Source organism: Siphateles boraxobius, unplaced genomic scaffold (assembly GCF_051911475.1).
Source record: "Siphateles boraxobius isolate OS27281-9 unplaced genomic scaffold, OSU_SipBor_1 29, whole genome shotgun sequence".
Taxonomy (NCBI): domain Eukaryota; kingdom Metazoa; phylum Chordata; class Actinopteri; order Cypriniformes; family Leuciscidae; genus Siphateles; species Siphateles boraxobius.
The window spans coordinates 3694353-3716504 of record NW_027508908.1 but is presented as its reverse complement, the minus strand read 5'-3'; the positions used below and the strand labels follow the sequence as shown (position 1 = coordinate 3716504).

Below are 22152 nucleotides of genomic sequence, written 5' to 3'. Positions count from 1 at the left end.
TTTAGATACTATTTTGGTTGTGCCTAGCATAGTGAACCCTTTACATGATTCCGTTCCGGCCAGGCAGATGACACTGAGGGATCGCTCTAGTCCCGGATCAAAAAAACACTCTTCTGTTCCGATTACCACAACAAATCGATTTGCCCCATTCAGTGAAACACCGACTGAGAATTCTGTTGATTGTGCCCTGGTATTGGCGATTCTATTACACGGAACGTGAAAATAGAGACACTAGCCAGCATAGTCACATGTTTGCCGGGAGCCAGAGCGCCTGACATCAAAGCAAATTTAAAAGTGTTGGCTAATGCTAATCGTAAATTCTCTAAGATTATTATTCACGTCGGCACTAATGATGTTCGACTTCGCCAGTCGGAGATCGCCAAAATTAACATTAAAGAGGTGTTTGAACTCGCAAGTACGATGTCTGGCACTGTAATTTGCTCTGGCCCCCTTCCTGTCCGAAGGAGTGATGAGATAGTTAGTAGATTGTGTTCACTCAATGGTTGGCTGTCTAAGTGGTGTCCGCAAAATAATATAGAATTCGTAGACAATTGGAAAAGTTTTTGGGGCAAACCTGGCCTGTTGAAAGGAGATGGTATTCATCCCTCCTGGGATGGTGCTGCTCTTCTCTCTAGTAATTTGGCTCATAGTCTTAGAGATAAAACATGACAATCTGGGGCTCAGGTCAGGAAGCAGACAGACTGGCTAAACCGACCGTCTGCTAGCGGCCTCGCGCCACCAAGGTCAGATAAATCCCATCACATAGAGGCTCTTTCACCTAGATATCATCATATAGAGACTGTGTCTGTTCCCTGAATTTGGAAATACAAAAAACTTCCAAACCTAGCTAAGGTTAAATATTTAATTGATGTTCAACAAATACAAAACAGAATACAGATGAGCAAATGATAAAGCTTGGGTTGCTGAATATTCGATCCCTTACTTCAAAAGCACTTATTGTTAATGATATGATTTCAGATTATAACCTAGATGTGCTGTGTTTGATAGAAACCTGGCTAAAACCAAACGATTACATTACTTTAAATGAGTCCACCCCGCAAGATTACTGTTATAAACATGAACCTCGTCCGAAAGGCAAAGGGGGAGGTGTTGCTGTAATTTATAGTAATATTTCCAAAAACACTAAGAAATCTAGTTTTAAATATACTTCTTTTGAAGTGTTGGTGCTTAATGTAAAAATATATAGTGTAAACGATAAATCACATTTGAGAATTCTGCTGGCTACTGTATACAGGCCACCAGGGCACCATAAAGACTTTATCAAAGAATTTGCTGACTTTCTATCAGAATTAGTATTGGCTGCAGATAAAGTACTAATTGTTGGTGATTTTAATATGCATGTAGATAATGAAAAAGATGCATTGGAATTGGCATTTAAAGACATTGTAAACTCAATTGGAGATAGACAACACGTGTCAGGACCTACTCATTGTCGTAATCATACTCTAGATCTAATATTATCACATGGAATCAATATTGATGCTGTTTAAATACTGCAGCAGAGCGACGACATCTCAGATCATTATCTAGTCTCATGTAAATTACATTTAGCCGAGGCTGCAAAGCCGACTCCGTGTCATAAATATGTTAGACCTATGTTAGATCAATAATCTTCCTGATCAGTTTCATCATCTCAGCATCCCAGATAGCTTAGAAGAACTCGATATTGCAACAGAAACTTTTAACTCTCTCTTTTCCAGAACTTTAGACGCAGTTGCTCCGCTGCGCTTAAAGATTAAAGAAAATATTCCAACACCGTGGTACAACGAGCACACCCGGGGCCCCCTTAAGAGAACAGACAGAAAAATGGAGCACAAGACTAGAGGTATTTCATATTGCATGGAAGGAGAGCTCGATTGCTTACAGAGAGGCTTTAAAAGCTGCTAGATCTGCTTATTTTTCAACCCTATTAGAAGAAAATAAACATAATCCTAGGTATTTATTTGAAAAAGTGGCTGAACTAACGAAAAAGAAAGCTTCAAGCCCAGAAGTTTCCAAGAAACACAGCAGTAATGACTTTATGAACTTCTTCACTTATAAGATTGATAATATTAGGGACAAAATTATAACTATGCAACCGTCTACTACAGTATCGCATCAGGGAGTGCATTGTAGTCTCCCTGAGGAAAAATTTGATTCATTTGTTGCTATAGGAGAAGAAGAATTTTGCAAAATCGTTAACTCATCTAAATCGACAACTTGTATGTTAGACCCTATACCGACTAAACTATTGAAAGAGATGCTTCCAGAGGTCATAGATTCTCTTCTCAATATCATTAATTCGTCTTTGTCTCTAGGATACGTACCAAAACCTTTTAAGCTGGCTATGATTAAACCGCTTGTTAAAAAAACGCAACTTGATCCTACGGAATTAGTCAATTACAGGCCGATCTCGAATTCGCCTTTTATGTCAAAGATATTAGAAAAGGCAGTATCCTCACAACTGTGTTCCTTTTTTGAAGGAAATGCTATCTGCGAGGATTTTCAAACCCGGATTTAGACCGTACCATAGTACTGAGACTGCTCTCATTAAAGTCACAAATGATTTGCTCTTATCATCCGATCGTGGTTGTATCTCTCTATTAGTGTTACTAGATCTTAGTGCTGCATTTGACACCATTGACAACAACATTATATTAAATAGACTAGAAAACTATTTTGGCATTAGTGGAATTGCACTAGCATGGTTTAAATCATACTTATCTGACCGTTATCAGTTTGTAGCAGTAAAAGAAGAGATGTCTTATCGGTCAAAAGTTCAGTGTGGCGTACCACAAGGCTCAGTACTAGGACCGCTGCTGTTCACTCTGTACATGCTACCGTTAGGAGATATCATTAGGAAACATGGAATTAGTTTTCACTGTTATGCTGATGATACTCAGCTCTATATTTCCTCAAAACCTAACGGAACTTACCAATTCACAAAATTAACGGAATGCATAGCTGATATAAAAAATTTGATGACTAGTAATTTCCCTCTACTAAATTCTGAAAAAACAGAGATTCTAATTATTGGACAAAAAACTTCCACACGCAATAACCTAGAATACTGTTTAACACTTGATGGCTGTTCTGTCAAGTCTTCGTCGTCAGTTAGGAACCTGGGTGTGCTCTTTGATTCCAATCTCTCATTTGAAAGTCACGTGTCTAGTATCTGTAAAAGCGCATTTTTCCATCTTAAAAATATATCTAAATTACGTCATATGCTCTCATTGACAAATGCGGAACAATTAGTTCATGCGTTCATGATCTCAAGGCTAGATTATTGTAATGCTCTACTGGGTGGTTGCCCTGCACGCTTAATAAACAAACTACAGCTGGTCCAAAACGCAGCCGCTAGAGTTCTTGCCAGAACCAGGCATATGACCATATTAGCCCGGTTCTGTCAACACTGCATTGGCTCCCTATTAAACATCATATACATTTTAAAATATTACTGATTACTTACAAAGCACTAAATGGTTTAGCTCCGCAGTACTTGAGCGAGCTCTTAACCCATTATAGTCCTTCACGTCTATAGCGATCTCAAAATTCCGGCCAGTTGATAATACCTAGAAAATCTAAATCAACTGCTGGTGGTAGATCCTTTTCCTATTTAGCACCAAAACTTTGGAACAATCTTCCTAACATTGTCCGGGAAGCAGACACAGTCTGTCAGCTCAAATCTAGACTAAAAACACATCTCTTTGGCTTAGCATACACATAACACATTATAGATTGCTATAATTCAATGTTAGGCTGCATAGTTTAGATCAGCTGGAACCGGGAACACTTCCGATAAATCCTGATGTACTTTGTACATCATAAGAAGGATGGCGTCTACGCGGATATTAGTCTCTCAGTTTATCCCGAGGTTTACCGTAGTCCGCCGGATCCAGGCCATATCCCGATCTGATGAAGGACCATCACATGGACACGACGACAACGCATCCCTGAAGTGCCAGCCTCATCAACACAGTGAAGGCCTCATGGACACCTCAACAAACTCATCTCCATACCGGCGTGATGACTCCGACCCCTAACCAGATGAACTGGATAAATATTGTGAAAGTTCTGATCCAATCTGAGTTCTCACCTATTATGCCGCCTAAATCATAATCATACACTGTTGGTTTGAGCCTGGGTTCTCCCAAGGTTTTTTTCTCCATTCTGTCACCTGATGGAGTTTTGGTTCCTTGCCACTATAGCCTTTTTTTTTCGCCTTCATTTGCCATTGGCTTTTGGCTTGCTTAGTTGGGGACATTTAACATTTAATTTTGAATTTAACAATACTATTACAACTTTACTTTCCTGTTATCTCTGTAAAGCTGCTTTGAAACAATTTGTATTGTAAAAGCGCTATATAAATAAAGGTGACTTGACTTGACTTTACTAAACACTTTATTCCCTCTATCAAATACCTGTTATTCAATTTATTTCTAATAGATATATATTTGGCCAATCACTTTGGTCAACTTGTGTTGATTTTAACTGTGCTATAGAAATGTGGACTGATACGATGTTGATTCCTAAAAATTTTCTAAATTTTTATTTAAAATAAACGCTACTCCGAGCTGATATGCGATGGGTAAAGGGAAAAGAATGAGTTTGGTTAATACGGATTCGAACTAGGGTCAAACGCACCCTCACTGTCTACGCCACTGATTCGGTTATAATTTTGTCATGGCTCAATCAGACAATAGTGGGCGGAGTTAATTTAAATAGCCTCTACCAACAAGGCGGCCTATTTTCACTTGGTTTTTACAAATGAGTTTGTCAATATCAAGCAGTCACATGCTCCAACACTCTTAACATGGCGTTAATGAGAGTAACGCAATAATTTGTTGTCTTCTCACTATTGCCGTCTTAAGTAGCAAAATGGCCGAAAATATATTAAAATAAAAAACTACAGTAAATTAGGCAGCAAATAAGCACGCAAACAAGGAAATGAAAATAAAGCAAGCAAATAAGCGAATAAATAAAAAATGATAAAAAAATAAAACTAACAAACATAAATAAATACATACCCTACCTAACACATGGAGGTGTCACCAAAAAGTCACTGGTAATACTATTAAAAAAACTCACAATACCGAATGGTGAAACTCCTACAAAAGATGGGTTTTTGTGCACATAGATGATTATGATCCTGAGAGTATTGGAGGCAAAACCAGGAAAACGTTCATAGAATAATGAGATATATTGATCAGGCAGAGTTTTTAATTTACCAAACACATCCAGGTTTGGTCCAAAACACCCTGCAGTCCTTTGAGACAAACAGAGATTGTGATAGACACAGATGATTGAGACGCAAGTGAGATGTGTTTGTTGGTAAGAGAAAGGATGAAACAAATAAGAAAAGATCATGTGGTCCGATCAGGGGTGTACTGATACGATCACATATCAATATTGCAATTATTTTTCTCATGATATTGCTTTCTCACAATACTTTTGATCCTTGTTTTATGTGCCCTTTCATATGATTTCCCACAGTTCAATTAATGAAGAAACAGGTTGTTTTAATAAACTGACATTTCTCTGTATGGTCACCTCTGATACACAATGACAGGGGCTTCACCTACATCAATTCTTATCACAAACATACCATTTTAACAATATCATACAGTATAGTGATGTACTGAACTTTATATTTACTGGAATATAGATGCTTATAGATCATCTAACTTACAATCCAATGCTGGTTTAAGAGACCTGCTTCTCCATTAAGTGAACTATACACTTTTAAATATAAAGAGGTTTTTTTTCACAGTAATGAAAGAGAGGAACCATTTTTGGGTTAACAAAAGTACCTTTTAGTGAACAGTTCCTAAAAGAACAACTTTTGTGTGAAGAACATTTCATTAATCTGAAGAACTGTTTTTCCACTGGAAATGGAATGAAAAGATTCCATGGATAGTATATGTTCTTCAGGAAAAGATAGATGCCAATAAAGAACCTTTATTTTTAAGAGAGTAGGAGATAATATAATAGGAAAACATATATAAAATCTGATTGCATCAATGCAACATTGTTATATAAATAGTTGCACTTACACTATTCTTTCAAACGTTTGGAGTCGGTAAGATTTTGTCATGTTTTTGAAAGAAATCTCTCTCTCACCAAGGCTTCATTTATTTGATCAAAAATACAGTAAAACAGTACTATGGTGAAATATTGCAATTTAAAAGAACTATTTTCTATTAGAATACATTTTAAAATTTAATTTATTCCTGTGATAAAAGAATGTTCAGCATCATTACTCCAGTCTTCAGTTTCACATGATCCTTCAGAAATCATTCTAATATGATGATCTGCTGCTCAATTAACATTTCAGATTTTTATTAATGTTGAAAACAGTTGTGCATCTCAATATTTTTGTGGAAAATGTGATACATTTGTTAAGGATTTTTTGTTTGTGATTTAAAGTTCAAAAGAAAAGCATTTATTTGAAATATAAATCTTTTGTAACATTACAAATGTATTTACTGTCATTTTTGATCAATCTAATGCATCCTTGCTGTATAAAAGTATTTATTTCTTCATTTAAAAAAAAAATCCTCCAGACACCAAACTTTTGTACGGTAGTGCAATGTGATTCAAAACAGCAAATTACTGGAATGTGAAATGTTCCCACTGAACTAGCTTTTTCAAAATCGACAGAATGGAGAACAGGAAAATGAAAAACAGGGACTCTCTTTTCATCATAACTCGGCCTTACAAGAGGCGTATGGCATCCAAGCAATAGGCTTCCAAACAGTAAACCAAGGGGAGAATATTTTCCAGCAATCCAGACCTCAATTTCCGTCCTTTCTGCTGCAAAATGTAAGCAGGGGAGGGAGAACTTCTACAGTAGACACAAAAGCAGAAGAAAACAGGCCTCTCGAGTGGACAACCAGAATAGCATGTTCAAGTGGCTACATCTGTGCTTACGAGATGAGGAGAGGCCTGAATGAAGGTATTTAAGCAAGAATTGTTCAGGAGGAGGACATCCTCAAGGTTGTTTTTCTGCTAACTATTCACAGTCACAGCTTCAGTGAGCAATCTGGAGCAGGAACAAAACACTTAGAGAGTTTACAGATAAAAGGCCAAAATCTGTGACCTCAAGTCACAGTTAGAAGGGATAAAAAACATTTGTGATCATGTAACTGTAGTCATGCCGCCCACCATTACTTCCCACAATCACCTTTGATAAACTGAAAAGCAAGAACCTTTTTGGTAGGTATATATATTACAACGGTATTACAACTTAAAACACCACTTGTGCTGCCGCAGCACTTTTTGTAAAGGTAGTTTTTCACTCTTTAATATATGATATTTGTTAATACTGTAACATACAAATAAGAAACAATCATTAATGAGGGATTATTTTCAGGGAACAACAACAACCTAAAAGCATTATACAATTGTGAGGATTTGAAAAAAAACAACATTATGCTCACATTCAGGATTCTATATAAATCCATTAAAAGCAAATGTGTCACTTTCTTTGCTTCAATATACAGTACACAGATTTGTACTCTCTGAATGAACCGAGCCAAACCTCAAAGACTTAAGCTCATTCAAAGATTTTCCTCATATAAGAAATACATGTTTGGTTCTTGTTTTGGATAGTATGTAGTGGTATAAGCTCAAGACAGAATTCTGCAAGATGGAAAAATAATACAGCCATGCAGAGGTTAGCATGTTAAACACGTCAAATTTGTATCAATTGCATTTTTGACAGCTGAACTTAATAGCTAAAAATATCCACTTCTACTTTACAAACACTGACACATTCAGGTCAAACATGTACAAGGTTAATTCTCAAAGTAGGCAACAAGAGTTTAAACCATATTTGAATTATTCAGCGTGTATGCGAGACATTTCAGACAGACATTATGACGAGGTTCAATGTTATATTAAGCCTTAAAGATTAACCACACAAACATCTGCATTAAAACACAAACCATGACACTTCAAATGAAAGAAGTCTGTTTGAAATGAATGTTTCTGAAAATAACACCACAACCTGTACAAAAAGTACTGTGGCGGTACCGTGTTTCACTGATATACCATTTAAATGTTTGAGAAGAAAGGTGTAGAATGACCCCAGAATAGGCAGTTATGACATCTTATCTCATCAGTTATGACAAATCATCATATTAGAATCATTTCTGAAGGATCATGTGACACTGAAGACTGGAGTAATGATGCTGAAAATTCAGCTTTGATCACAGGAATAAATAACAGTTTAAAATAATTTTTTCACAATATTATATTTACTGTATTTTATCAAATAACTGCTGCCTTGGTGGGCAGAAGAGTCTTCTTTCAAAAACATTTAAAAAAAATGTACCCCCCAAACTTTTGAACACTAGTTTATGTAGCACGTGACAAAAACACATGGTATTATCCTTGTAATGGTACCACCAAAGTTCACGTCTAACACAAAGGTTTTGCCACAATATTTAAATAAAAAAAGACCAAAACAGTATATCTTCAGCTATCAAACAAGTCAACCCAGAAAAAAAGGATAAATATGAAACAAAATTGAGCATTAGTTATTGAATGCGTATGCAGCCTGAGGGTCATTTTCCACAAATGCAGAGACATTTTCAAATGAACCATCTAACGGCCTTTTAACGACCTCTTTGTGATTTCAAAGAGAACATACACATAAAGTATGACAGGAAAGCTGTTTTCTGACAAACTAAAGGCCTGCGCCTCCACGATTACATTGTTCAGAGGAAACTCGAAGAGCAGTGGGGACGAAGCGGCACAGCCGGCAATCTCTCCCCAGCCCTGAGCTCTGGTTTGGAGACAGACACATTTGCTGAGAGAGAAAAACAACAGCTGTATTGCGTCTATAATAAAGCATGAGCGGTGGCGCTAGTGCGGCCCATCTGGCTGAGCTCACGTTCCCAGGGAGCCCACGCGGATCATGTGGGAAGGCTGTGGGGGAAGTAGACGGCAGCCAACGGAAGCTTAAAGACGTTTCTATGAAGTAACTCTGAGGTTAACCAATATAGGAAAAACTCTCTAAAGATGGCAGCTTGATTAGAGCAACCAGTTATTGACTTGTGAGCTTTTTGTGGAAGGGCAATGACATAAAAAAGGGTAATAAATGAATCCAGAGCCTTGTTAATTCTCACAGTGACAACTAGCAATTAGAATCAATGTGTATTCTTCACACGTACAGCACTGTCTGCTTTTGTTTTCCATCCAAAACACTTCAGATCGTCCCCCACTGGAACCGCCACAGGTCAGTCTGTCCTCACAGGAGCACAGAATGTACACAAAAACCAGAGCAATAAAACAAACAGAGGGTAACCTGCACGAAAAGCCTGAAGGATAAGTGAGAGAAGTTTTGTCCTGCAGAGCATATCTATTGAAAACTCTCTCCTCGCTCTATATGCTGAGGATCTCTTATCAGTCATCCATCAGCAGTGCTCCGCACCTCAGACGACAGTATCTCAGAGATCACAATGTAAACAGAGTTGATGCCTGTGAAGAGTCTTTGTCGAAACTTCAGTTCCAGAACATTCTTTAAGCTCTCAGACAAAGCAAGATGGGCCCAATTGTCCCTAAAACAACCAATGTTTTATACTAATAGTGATCTCTTTAAATTGCTAACACACTAAGCTTTAAATTGCTAACACATTAAGCAAAAAATTAAGATGTAAACTGACATATTTCTTATTGTAATTTGTTACCTCAAAAACCTTTAGATTTTAGAGTCAGGGCTCACACAGTCTTGAAAAAGGAGGTAATTGGACTCTTATTTTGATATTCTGTTCTGTTTCCTTTAGTTCCTGTTTCCCTGCTCGGTTTAGTTTCAGTTTCCTTGGTTTCTGATTATGTTCCTGTTTGTTTCTGTGATTAATTATCATCAGCTGTATTTAGTTCCTGATTATCCCCTGCAAATATACTCTGTTTAGTAGGGCTGAGCGATTTTATCGATTCTGCGATATAAATCGATATTTTTTTTGCCAAGAAAGTATCGATTTTTAGGCCGCGAGTATCGATACATAAGTCCAATTCAAATCCCCCGTGTTAAACCCGATTGTGTTAAACTGTTCACAACAGCCACTTGCTGCACCTTTTAACTCTCCATTGAAAAGTAAATAAAGTGCAGTATTGCAATTAACAAAGGCTTTTAAGCTTCAGTTTGCACTGTTTTCTTTCAATAAATAGAACTAATTTTCTCAACACATATTTGATTCATTTTGTCCAGCATTTGCAAGCTGTACTCTCTGTCCAGTCAGATACATATATTGTGTAATTGATGTTTTCAGTTTTCAGTTCAATTAATTCAATCCAGGTAAATGGAAGACTCACAAGATGTCACCAAAATCACTCTGTCCCCTTTAAATCTTTCAGAAAATGATGTAAGTGTATCAAATTATATCGAATCGTTGGCTGAATATCGTGATATATATCGTATCGTCAGCCGAATATCGTGTATCGTATCGTGAGATTAGTGTATCACCACAGCCCTACTGTTTAGTTTAGTCCTTTGTTGGTTATTGTTTATGTTTGCTTTTCCAATGTATTCCTGATTGAAGATTATTCTAGTGAAAAAACCTTATGTGCGATTGTTACAGCCATTATGCAAATGTAAAAAAAAAATTTCCAGTTATGTCAAGCTCTAAAATATTGTAGAACATTACTATTTGTAAGTAAATAAATTAATAATGATATAAGTAAATGGGTAAATGAATAAAATATATTTATTTATTTACTAATATCATTAATTTATTTACTTATATAAACCTTTAAATGTTGAAGTGGAAATTTCAGTTTTTGAATTTCTATAAAATATAAATAATACAAGGGCTTTGAATATTGTCTTGTAATAATGGGTTGCCTTCAGATATTGTCTTGTAATATATATGGTAAATGGTAAATGGTAAATGGACTGCATTTATATAGCGCTTTCACAGACCCAATGGCCACCAAAGTCGCTTTACATATTGCCTCACATTCACCCATTCACGCACTCATTCATACACCGACGGCGGTGTCAGCCATGCAAGGCGCCATCCAGCTCGTCAGGAGCAGCCGGGTCTTGGAGTCAAAAAAGTTCAAAACCACTATGATATTTATTAAATCTAGTTAAAGTGTTACTAAGCTAAGAAGTCTACATCTAATAAACCAACATTTTCTTTTCAGTAAATAATGCATTAAGTATGGACACCAGTACTAAATTCTCTCAGAAATGAACATGTTCAGGTTTGTTAGCCACATATGACGTGCTGAGACATTTACAAAGACAAAGTTCCTATGATCAATTCCAAATGCAGACACAGGAGAGAAGAACTCAATATAATGCACCTGATTATGCTGACCAACCAAAATTGCATATGAACAGGCAGAGGCACCGTAAAAAGAGACCGAACAAAGAGAAGATATAAAATTTTTACAGAACTCACTAATATGCCAATTTGGCCTTCAGTAAGGAACTTTCAGAGGGAAAGATTATGCTGGTCAAGACCAGAAAATGTTGACACTAATCAATATTCCCTCCTCATTCTGATCATTCATAGCAGCGATTCTGAAAATAATGTGTTTCACATCCTTACATGATATTCCCTGACCGCCACTCTGAGGGCAACCAAAATCACTGCATCATTTCTGAAGAGAGCCAAGTTAACAGCAAAATCTCAACCACAAATTGCTTTTGGGCTAAAAGATGTATAAAATGTCTTATTTTCCCCCCAACACAATTCATACATAACTCTGACAAGAACATGGCGTGAAAAGTAGGGGTGGGGGGGAAAATCGATTCTTAGATGCATCGCGATGCGGACGTGGACGATTCTGAATCGATTCACAAATGTCAAAAATCGATTTTCAAAAAAAAAAAATTTTTTTTTTTAGATATGTAGCCTATTTATAATGACGTAATATTGACGGAACGCAAAAGACGGAACTCTGAAGCGCGGAAGTGCAGTGCCCGGACCGTCTGTCTGTGGCGTGCGCACATAACAGAGACGCGATGGCTGAGCGCGAAATCCAAACACCCTCCTCGTTAAAAGCTGACGTGTGGAAATATTTTGGCTTCTATGAAGTTGAAGGGGGAAAGGAGCTGGACAAGAGCCACACTAGTTGTAAGCTTTGTAGAATAAAACTAAAATATTTCGGCAACACGACAAATATGAGAAGCCATATGACACGTTTCCACCCAGAGGAGGAAAAACACTCGGCTGTACCAGAGCCGTTTCTCTCTATGGCTCTGGGCTGTACCGGTGTTCAGACGATTTCTGCTGCCCTTTTCGAAAAATGCTACCCAAACGCAAATCGATCATAGATAATGTTGATTCATTCTCTATTGTTTCCATAATGGTGTAAATCTCACAATATTATAACATCGTTATTTCATTTTAATCAGGGTAAGTGTATGGGGAGCATATTTGGATATTTTAAATGAACTAACAATTATCACATTTGATATAACAAGTAAAAATGATATTATATGAAATAAAATTATAATAAAATTCGAAGTTAAGAGTACAGTATAATGTACTGTTTTTATTTTTAAAACGGTGTGAAAAGTAAAAATTATCATCAAATATTCATCTTTGACCTGTCAAAGTTTCCTACAAGTCTCCACAGCAAGGATGCATAGATTTATGGGCGTGGTAAGCAGAAGAAAAATGAGTCTGCACATGCGCATAACCAGTAAGTAGCACATCTCGATGGGTAGCATGAATCGTCAGAACACCTGTTGTTGTTATATTATTAATTTACTACAAGTATACTGCTAGTTCAGGCACACATTTATTTTCCTGTTGGTTCTTTGCAATGTTAATAAAATATATTATACGTTAATTCTTTATGGGTCATTACTTTGTACTTTTAAAGCAAAGTATTTATATTCACACACACACACACACACACACACACACAAAAGATTCAGATAATCGCTTTTGAATCGAATCGCAGGCCTCTGAATCGTAATCGAATCGAATCGTGAGGTGCCTAGAGATTCCCACCCCTAGTGAAAAGGGGAAACCAGCCCCTTGGAAGAGATTGAGGTCTGGTTAGCATGATCCAGTTGGCGTTTCCTGTCGCAAGTAGACCATTATCTTTCTGCATTGATGGTCAGTCAGACTTAGCTTATATTCTACTAAAATAAGATTTTAACAAGCACATTTCTTTATTACAGTAGGTGTTTGCAAGTGCCCAATCTGTTTTTGGAAGGCTTTGAAAATTATTGAATGGACTTTTTCCTTGTCTAAAGCTTTTGACATCTCCACTCAGGATAGTTGCTTGGGAAAGGTCACAAGTGCATACTTCTAAAAGTCCCGTGGCAGCTTTACCCAGCTATTATGGACCTCCTTGTGTTTGATGGACGTGCGCATCTCATTCTTACAAAAGACGAAGAGAGAAGACCAGCTAGAAAAAGGAGACCCATCTCCAGGCAGGCATGCTGTCAGGGAACAGACATAGTAAAGAGATTCAAGTAGCACTTCGGTTTATTAGTGAAGCAAAAAATCCAGAACAGGCAGAAAAGGCATTAGGCGGCAGGAAAAGAAAATACGAAGTGATTTGTGCAACCTTACATTCTCTCCAGAACACTTTGCACCTTTATTTCACTGTGCGCAACTGAACTGTCAATACAAGGACTGAATCCTAATTTGACAAAGACATCCAAAAGAGCGACCCACCAGGGTAGCTAGAAGCGTGAATCATCAAAAGCCGGCTGGGATTTATGTGCGTTCAGCCAGAATGGTTCCAGTTCTGACAGAAACTATCCAATCGAAAAATGTTTTACTCTCACAGAAAGATGAGCAAGAAACTACGGGTACAGAGGAGCCTGGCTTTAAGTCATTTTAGAGAGGCCTGGGAAATGATCTCTGTCTGTGAAAGAAAACAGAGAATCTTTATAGATGTTGGAGCCTAGGAACTCATCCTGCGGCTTCCGAGCCACATGGGACTCTTTACTGATAGCTGTGTGGCTAAAAATCTCACATTTCCCCCAAATTTATTCAATACCAAGATTTAGACTGAGGCTTTTCAGTTTTTATGAAAAAAAAGATATATATGTACAAACGATTCCAGAACTTCCCCTCCCAATTTTTCTCTTATCGTTGGTCATATCAGCTGGAATGACACACTTTTCCACGTTTTAAATTTTACATTTATGCATGATGTGGTTAATTCATGATACATGGAAATAGAGTATGTTGCTCTCAAGAAAAGCGTGCCTTTTCAGCTAAATTTGGTTAAAAAATGATCCCAGTCTGAATTACACTGTATAATAATTCTATGAATCAATTATTGGCCTGTATTTTTAATTGAAGAAATATCATAGTAGTGATAGATTATGCACTTGGATTGAATAATTTCATTTAACTGGCCAATAGGTTATGATAAATAATGAAAATGTAATTCATGGAATCTAATTCATTGAATTATTAAATAATAACTCCATGAATTATAATAATTGTTTGTTAAAAACGCCATCAACAACACCTGTCCCAATTATGGGAACATCTTACCCGAAGCGTCTCACTTTGCATTTCAAAATAAAAACATTATTTTTTACCATACACATCTAAAATAATTACTGTATCCACAAATCTGCCATTAACATGCAGACATAACATTTTTAATATTCACCATTCATTTCATTTACAAATCACTATTATCCAATGTCAAAGAAATAAGATAATTTAACCGTAAAATAATCCAGGCAGATTGAAGCTCTCAAATGCTAAACTTCAGATAAAAAAAAGCTAGATTAATAAGAGCATAACTACATCTATTGTCAAAATAAAAATGTTTTGCATATTTTACAAAAGCACTCATTAACTTTGAAAATTGGTCTATTGAGACGAGGAAGGAAGCTATAAAATGTAAACCTTATTTACACTTGAAATATCCTAGATGATTTTTCATTATTAAACACTTATAAAAGAATCACATTAACTACATTGTTAACCCATACACCCCTATACTTCAACGCACTCTACATAACTTCCACAGGAAATAAATAGTATTTAACACCCAATCCAACGCAGCTATGATAACACTGATGTCCTCATGCGTACCTTCAGTATGTGGGTTCATGTCGGACAAAGACGCCGCCAAAACATACACATGCCTAGTCTGGAGAAATGTAAATACCGCCTGTGAAACCATACACCACCCTTACTCCACATTCAAACAACACGTCAGAGATTACATTGTTCAACAGCGGTGTGTACAATAGTTGTTCTGTTTGTCTAACAGCTTCACCATACCCAAGAGTTTCAAATTCACACTTGAGTTGCGAGGAAGGGCGGGTGTTGGAAAAACAGACGTGTTGGGGGCTGACCGCCCTGTGAAGACGTGCCTGTCAGAGGCGATGAGACGCCTTCAATGATACAAAAGGTGCATGAAGTAAATGCACTAGATGCACTTTGCTTTCATTTCATCTTTGTCCCATAAACCCTACCATATAAAAGTCTCTCTTACCTTGACACAAAGTCTTGTTCAAAGTGTGATCTAGGAAAAAATAAATCCAGAGGAATCTGAGGTGTCTATCTTGCCTTTAACAAAATGTTATCATTCAACAGAGAACTTCAAGTGAAGCACTGGCTCTCTGAACTGACGTTGACTGATGTTTGAACTCCAGGAAATAGCTGTCACACCTGAAGACAACTACACTCAGCACATTCCAAGAATGAACTACATCCATCTTTTTGCACCTGCATTGAAGACGAAAAAAGAAATGGTGCCCAACTCACTAACTGTGATGCGTCTGTAAATATCCAAAATAAATGTAAGCAGTGCTAGATGGCACAAAAAGGCCCTCTAAGAAGATTGTGGCAGTCATCACAAATGCAACTAAAATATAAAACATTAACTTTTTATTAAACTCTTTGAAAATTGCACCCTCTCCCAATTAGGACATTTAACGTACAACAGGAGAGTCCATTTGCAAAAACAGATAACTCTGTTGTTTATTTTTATTTTTTGTGTGCATTCCAAGTAATATCAATCAAACAGCAGCTGGATTGTTTTAAATAAGTAATAATAACTTTAAAAAATACAGGTAACTCACAAAATTAAAGTTCATTGAAAGTATGTTTTTTATGTATTAAAAAAGTTTGTTTTTTTAGCAAAAGATGATAACTCCACCAGTAATCTTTTGGCAAAAGCAGATAACCCCACATTTCATGTTTCAGAGTTAAACAAAACCAAGTAATTGCTATGATATATAATAAAACACTTAGTTAATCTTTGTAACGTTATCTCCTCAGCTGACATAGAAGTAGATCTGAATATCCGTATGAGCTAGCTTCTCTAGCCCTTACCGCTATTCTTTCTTCCATTTCTTATCCCGATAAAAGCTACGTTCAGATTGTCAGTCCAAAAAAAGCAAATGAAATCCGTTTTAAGCTACATCCATATGTGGTTTGAAATCCTATTCAAATCACATATCAGGAAATCCGCTTTAGTTTGAACACTCTGATTGGATTTCGCGTGGTATGTGACTTTCTCACGCCACGTAAAATGTAAACGTCAGACGCTGTTATAGGGAACATGCTGAAAGTCTCTGCCGAAACAAGGCTGTGTTGTTGCAAAGTGCCAGACAAGCATAAAATTATTATTTTTGAAACATATTTTGAAACCGGCGCAGATAAGAGCGTGGAAAAAAAGCTGTGCATACCAGCCTCCTACAGTTCTGCAGCTCGAGAAGCAGGAGTCCAGCGCGGCGGCGACACATTTCCATGTTGTAAAATTTAAATAAGACAACATCTCTATTGCAAATGCAAACCCCTCCATCAACGCAACATCATTGCCATTATTGCCAAAGAGATGCATGAACACACAACTCAGATCTGAACAGTTGCGATACACAGTGTGGACATCATTTTAGATCATATTTCAATCGGAGACAAAGATAATCGGATTTGGACTGATAGTGTGAATGTAGCCATAGTTAGCTACTTTACGTCAACGTTTTAGCCATAGAGAGACTTGTCTTGAGTGGTGCGATATAGAGGGTTTTCACTACATGTCAGCAGATGAAGGCTTAGCATTGGAGAAAAGGACACAAATGTGGCCAAAAAGCCCAGTACGCAAGCAAAAGAGGCTTCAATTTCCTCAGATTTTTTATCAGTTCAGAAAAAACACATCACATCACTTCCATATTGCTAAAACCAAATAACTCCATCCGACCGCACCATAGATCACAAACTCAAATGAGTTTTGATAAAACTCCTCACAGCCCCTTACAAGGGCAAGGTGATAATAAAGGTGTTTTTTTGCAGTTTAACACTACATCTTTAACAGAAAAAGAGGTGAGAAAGCAAGAGGAATTTTAAATGTGACTCTTAGTGTTCTTCTAAACAGACTCAAATCAACTCAAAAGTAAACTCTTAATTGAGTCTTCATAACAAATGGTGTATTATAAAAATCCCTGACAGCCATTCAACAGAGAGCAGGAATCTAGTATACCCAAGAGTACATTCAAGAAAAAAACTAATTTGACAGCTAGACAGGAGTTACAGGAGGTGGTGGTCAGCATCTGAAGGATGGCGGTTAACTATAGATGTTGCGTATGAAATGAGAACCTGAAAGGGAAGAAAATATACAGTGAAAATGTAGAAGAGAGAGAGATAAATGAGAAGGGCGAAAAAAGAAAAAAATGCAAATAATACTTGTAATTTACGGTTCTTTGTGGCCTGATCCAATGTATAATTCAGAATGACAATAGAATAACACAGCATGACAATTAACCAAGACAATCTAAAGGCTGAGAAGAGAGAGGAAGAGAGGCTTTTTTCACACTGTAACCAGGCTGTAAATTATTATACCAGCATAAATTAAATTAACCATTGGCACAAAAGCACTACAGAAGAATAGAATTTATGTGTAAATATAGGACAACCCCCCGACAAACATTCTTCACATAATGAGAAAAATAAAATTTCCATGTTAAGAAAGTGGCATGAATATTCATTAGCTGCTGTATTGCACTAAAATTTATGACTCAAACATTTCATCAATTAGTAAAACTTATTTAAAGCTCTCTGGAGTGTAGGCTATATTGGAACAGCTACCAAGTTGAGAAAGTGCTGATGAATCTCCAGTTGGGACCAACAATACTGAAAGCCAGCTTTGACAGCAACATTTAATTGGTATTGATTAACTGAACCAATCTAACTGAAGAAATATCGCCTCCTGGAAGTGTGTGCCAATTGTAGCTGGCACATGTATGGGGGAAAAAGTGGGACTTTCGTCTACAATTATCTGGTTAATCCAGAAAATTGTCAGAATCTAAGGCCCCGTCCACACTACTGCGTTTTCGTTTAAAAACGGAGAATTAAAACGAAAACGATCTCCGTCCACACCAGCGTTTTAGCTGCGTATTAGAATTGATCTCCGTCCACATTAAAACGACTGAAAACTCGGATCACGTGACCATTCTCTGTGCATGCGCGTGCCGGTGTAAACAGGAAACGGATGGACTATTCCTCAGATTTGATGAGGAAGCAAGTAACGTTAGCTACCTCTGCAAAGATTAGAAAATGTCGAAGACCAGAGATTTCTTTTCATGGACCGACGACGAGGTGGAACTTTTACTTAAAGTTACAATGGAATACAAAACAGCCATGGCGGCAGAAAACACAGACTGGGAGTCGTCGCAAACCAAATACGGCGACATATTGGAAAGGTACCGGGAGCATTATCCTTCGCCAGAGGAAGCCACAACGATGGGAAAGGTTCACTAACATCAGCTACGTAGTCCAGGATGTTTTTGTTTGTTTTCTTCCGGTGACGGGACATGTGATGGGTGGCTGACGAATCAGGGAAGGGTACGTCATGGGTGATGACACCCAATCATAGAGCCGAGCGTGACCTTCTACGTCATCGTTTCTAAACTCCTCCGTTTTGTCCCGTCTACACTAAAACGCCCTACGGAGATTCAAAACGAAAAACGGAGCTGCAGCGTTTCTAAACTTCTCCGTTTTGGGTCTTCGTTTTTCCCGTTTTAGTGTGGACGGGAGGTGCAAACGTAGCAAAAGGTCTTCGTTTTTAAACGAAAACGCAGTAGTGTGGATGGGGCCTAAGAATTGTCTCCCTTTCAATTCACAGGAAGTTGAATTTGAATGACAGCAAAGATTGTAATTGTAAACAAAAAAATATATAATACTACAAACAGTTAATGAGATATATAAACTAAATACAAATGTATATACCATAGGCGTATTTTTTTTTAAAAATCTGTAAATCCACTGTTGTCAGTAACGCCTATAAACTTTAAAGTTTAATTTTTTTAAACTTATTTTAAACCTTTCAATAAAGGCTTTGTCAATCAAACATGGTTACATATATTACAAGTAATTTTAATTCTATATCCTTATGTTCAAATTCAAATTGCAATTCTGTATCATGTTTGCTGCCTAAATTCAATTTCAGGAGCTGAGGCTTTTTTAATTCAACTTGGAATGGAGAATAGTAACTTGAGAAGTGGAAGCAACAACACTGACAAATTCAGGTATAAGTCTAGCCACAATAATTCTTCACAATTCTTCTAAATGTGTTAATACAGCCAAGCCACTGAAGTGAGAACTAATGGGTGAAGCAGCTTGTAATCTCTACCTCAGACTCCACTGCCACAGACTGTCTAAAGCAAATTGCACATTAAAATGGCAAGAACAGGTTGAAATCTAACAGACTAAGTTCTACAGTTCCCATGAATCAGGGTGCAAAGGTTATTTTAAGTCATCAAGAAACAAAGCCATGTTTTGAAGGTTGCTACAGGGTTGCGTGCTGACGTCTTACTGAGATATTATTGATTTCAGATTTATCCGTCCTAACATCACAGCTGGTCTTCCGGTCTAAAACATAGTATGGACCGAACATTTTCCAACAGTCAAAGTCTGGTTCTTGAGATGAAGCAGCATGTGTCTTTGAGGGTTTAGAAGTCATTTATAAGACTGAGCAATAATACATCTTTGAAGGTTCTGTAGGCTGTTGAACTTCCCTCCTCCTAGGCCATAAACTGTCTAGAGATGAAGCATTTCAGACAAGTAGTTGCCAAAACAGGCAGATGCGTCCGGAATGCACCTCCCATGTAAATGGCCCCTTCCCAGATAAACACAGTGGAGTCTCTTAATGCTCAACAGGGCTGGTGTTGACAGTGAAAATGAATTCACATTCAAGGCACCACTGCCAACCACGTTTCCCAGGTGGCCCCTGGGGTTTCTCTCTGCTCTGTAGTGGTGACAGCGACTAGTTCTCTCTCCTGCTCTCAACAAACTGCATAATAGACACCCTGGCGATGCAATCCTCCCACAGACTGCCCTCAATTTAAAACAATATTTATCAGCACTGTGGAGGTGGCTCGCAAAATGTGGGTGGTAGTTGCGGTAGTCTCACAAACGTCTAAATATTTAGCTAAAATGGCTCCCAAAGAAATAGGCCAATAAATTCATATCGCTGCCTTTTTAGGAACGAAGCATGTCAAATTTCTAAAGACTCTAGTGGCGAAGCCAATCTCCCAAATGAAACAGGACTCTGTAATCTTGTCCATACGTCAGCTCCTCTATAGATGTGCCCACGTACTAACATCTTATCCAATGACGCAGTCATCGACTCTAACACACCCTGAAACAACTAAATGTATGTAAAAATAAGATATGTCCCAGAAGAGACTCTGAATGCTCAGTGAAAACTTGGGGTTATCAGCACACACATAGCGAGAACATTTAAAAACTATGTTTAGTCCAACAATGTGGAATGGCCCAACACAGTGCCTTGAGGCATTCCTACACCATCTTCTAGTCAGAAGCTCTACTGGCTAGCACTAAAAACTCAGGAAAAGTTTCTCTCTTTGTGTAGGAAGGCAGGATCTGCTGACTAGGCAAAAAATGTCTGCTTGAGTAATCTGGTTTAAAAGTTAGGATACAACAATTCCAAGAGTCAGAGCTTTGGGTGGCGCAGGCAGACTGCTGATACACTTTCTCCAACAGTTGCAGGCTATAACAATCTCATAACAATAGAGCTTGTCTTCACTCTACGGGTTACCTGAATGTTGAAAGACGACAGGAGCGATTAGTGGAGCGCTGAAGCGATAGAGGATTCATAACAAACAGCAGGACATACACAGGGCTCTCTGTTCTTACACCTTCTATCTGTTACTGCACATGGATTCAGCACTTGAAAAGACATTACGGTGAAGCGTGTGTGGGCGCATGCTGAAAGACAGAGCTGCTGTAGTAAAAGAAAAAAGATGGTACCAAATAAAAGTAACATACTTTTGCATGTGGGGGTTCATCTACATGCCTATGTTCAGAGTGTGATTTATTCTCAGAACTGTTTTCTCTGAAGGGCCCTGCATTAAAACCCTAGAAAATCAGCAGAAAAGAGGCAACATGACTCAAGAACCATCTAAAATGTCCAGGGAATGTATTTTTGTGTCTTCACGGCACATTGCAGACAATCATTTATAGTCATTTGGGAGTTCATCTCTGAAACAGTTTGATGCAAATGTGAACAGAGCAATGGAAGTTCACTACAGACTGCGCTGAATGGAAAAATCTCCTAAAAGCCTCAAATAATAAGCAATCTTAGAACGCAAATGGAAGATGAATCAGTTTTTATTTTGAGAGAGACTAAAAATCATGACCTTGGCCTGTGCATCAAAAAGCAGTTACTACTATATGGACTAAAACATTCAGAAATTTCTGTCTTTTTTTTTTTTACACTTATGTCATTCCAAACCTGTATTTCCATTAATCCATGGAAGAAAAAGAAGACTATATGAAGAATGTTCATGCTGCTCTCTTCTATGTAATGCAATTTTTAGGGCTGTCAAACCCAGTTCTACTGAAGCATAAAATTAGGTACCAAATTTCTTGAGCACAAACTCTGAAATTCCTTGTTTTTATTTTTTGTTTCTTTCTTACCAACAGAAAATATATGTCGTTTTTCGCCTTAAGTAAATTATTCTCTCAGGGGCGTGAGTTGATTATTGTTTCCAGACCCTTTAAACGAACTGGATTTCTGACTCTCCACGGAGCTCACTTGTCCGTCTGTGCAAGGTGATCGGCATCTCGCTCATTCCTGGTGAAAAACAGCTGCCTGCTGTTTGAGCTAGTTAAGACTCCAGAACACGGCTGTGGAGAGCTCATGACACAGGACAACCATGAACAATCTCTGCTCAGAAACGTA

The 22152-nt window shown here is 37.6% G+C and overlaps 1 protein-coding gene across 2 annotated transcripts in view; it reads right to left on the bottom strand.

Moving 5' to 3' along the window:
• Positions 1-22152, bottom strand: part of gstcd (glutathione S-transferase, C-terminal domain containing) — a 62688-nt gene that overhangs the window by 18015 nt on the left and 22521 nt on the right. The gene's annotated exons all lie outside the window — the stretch shown is intronic.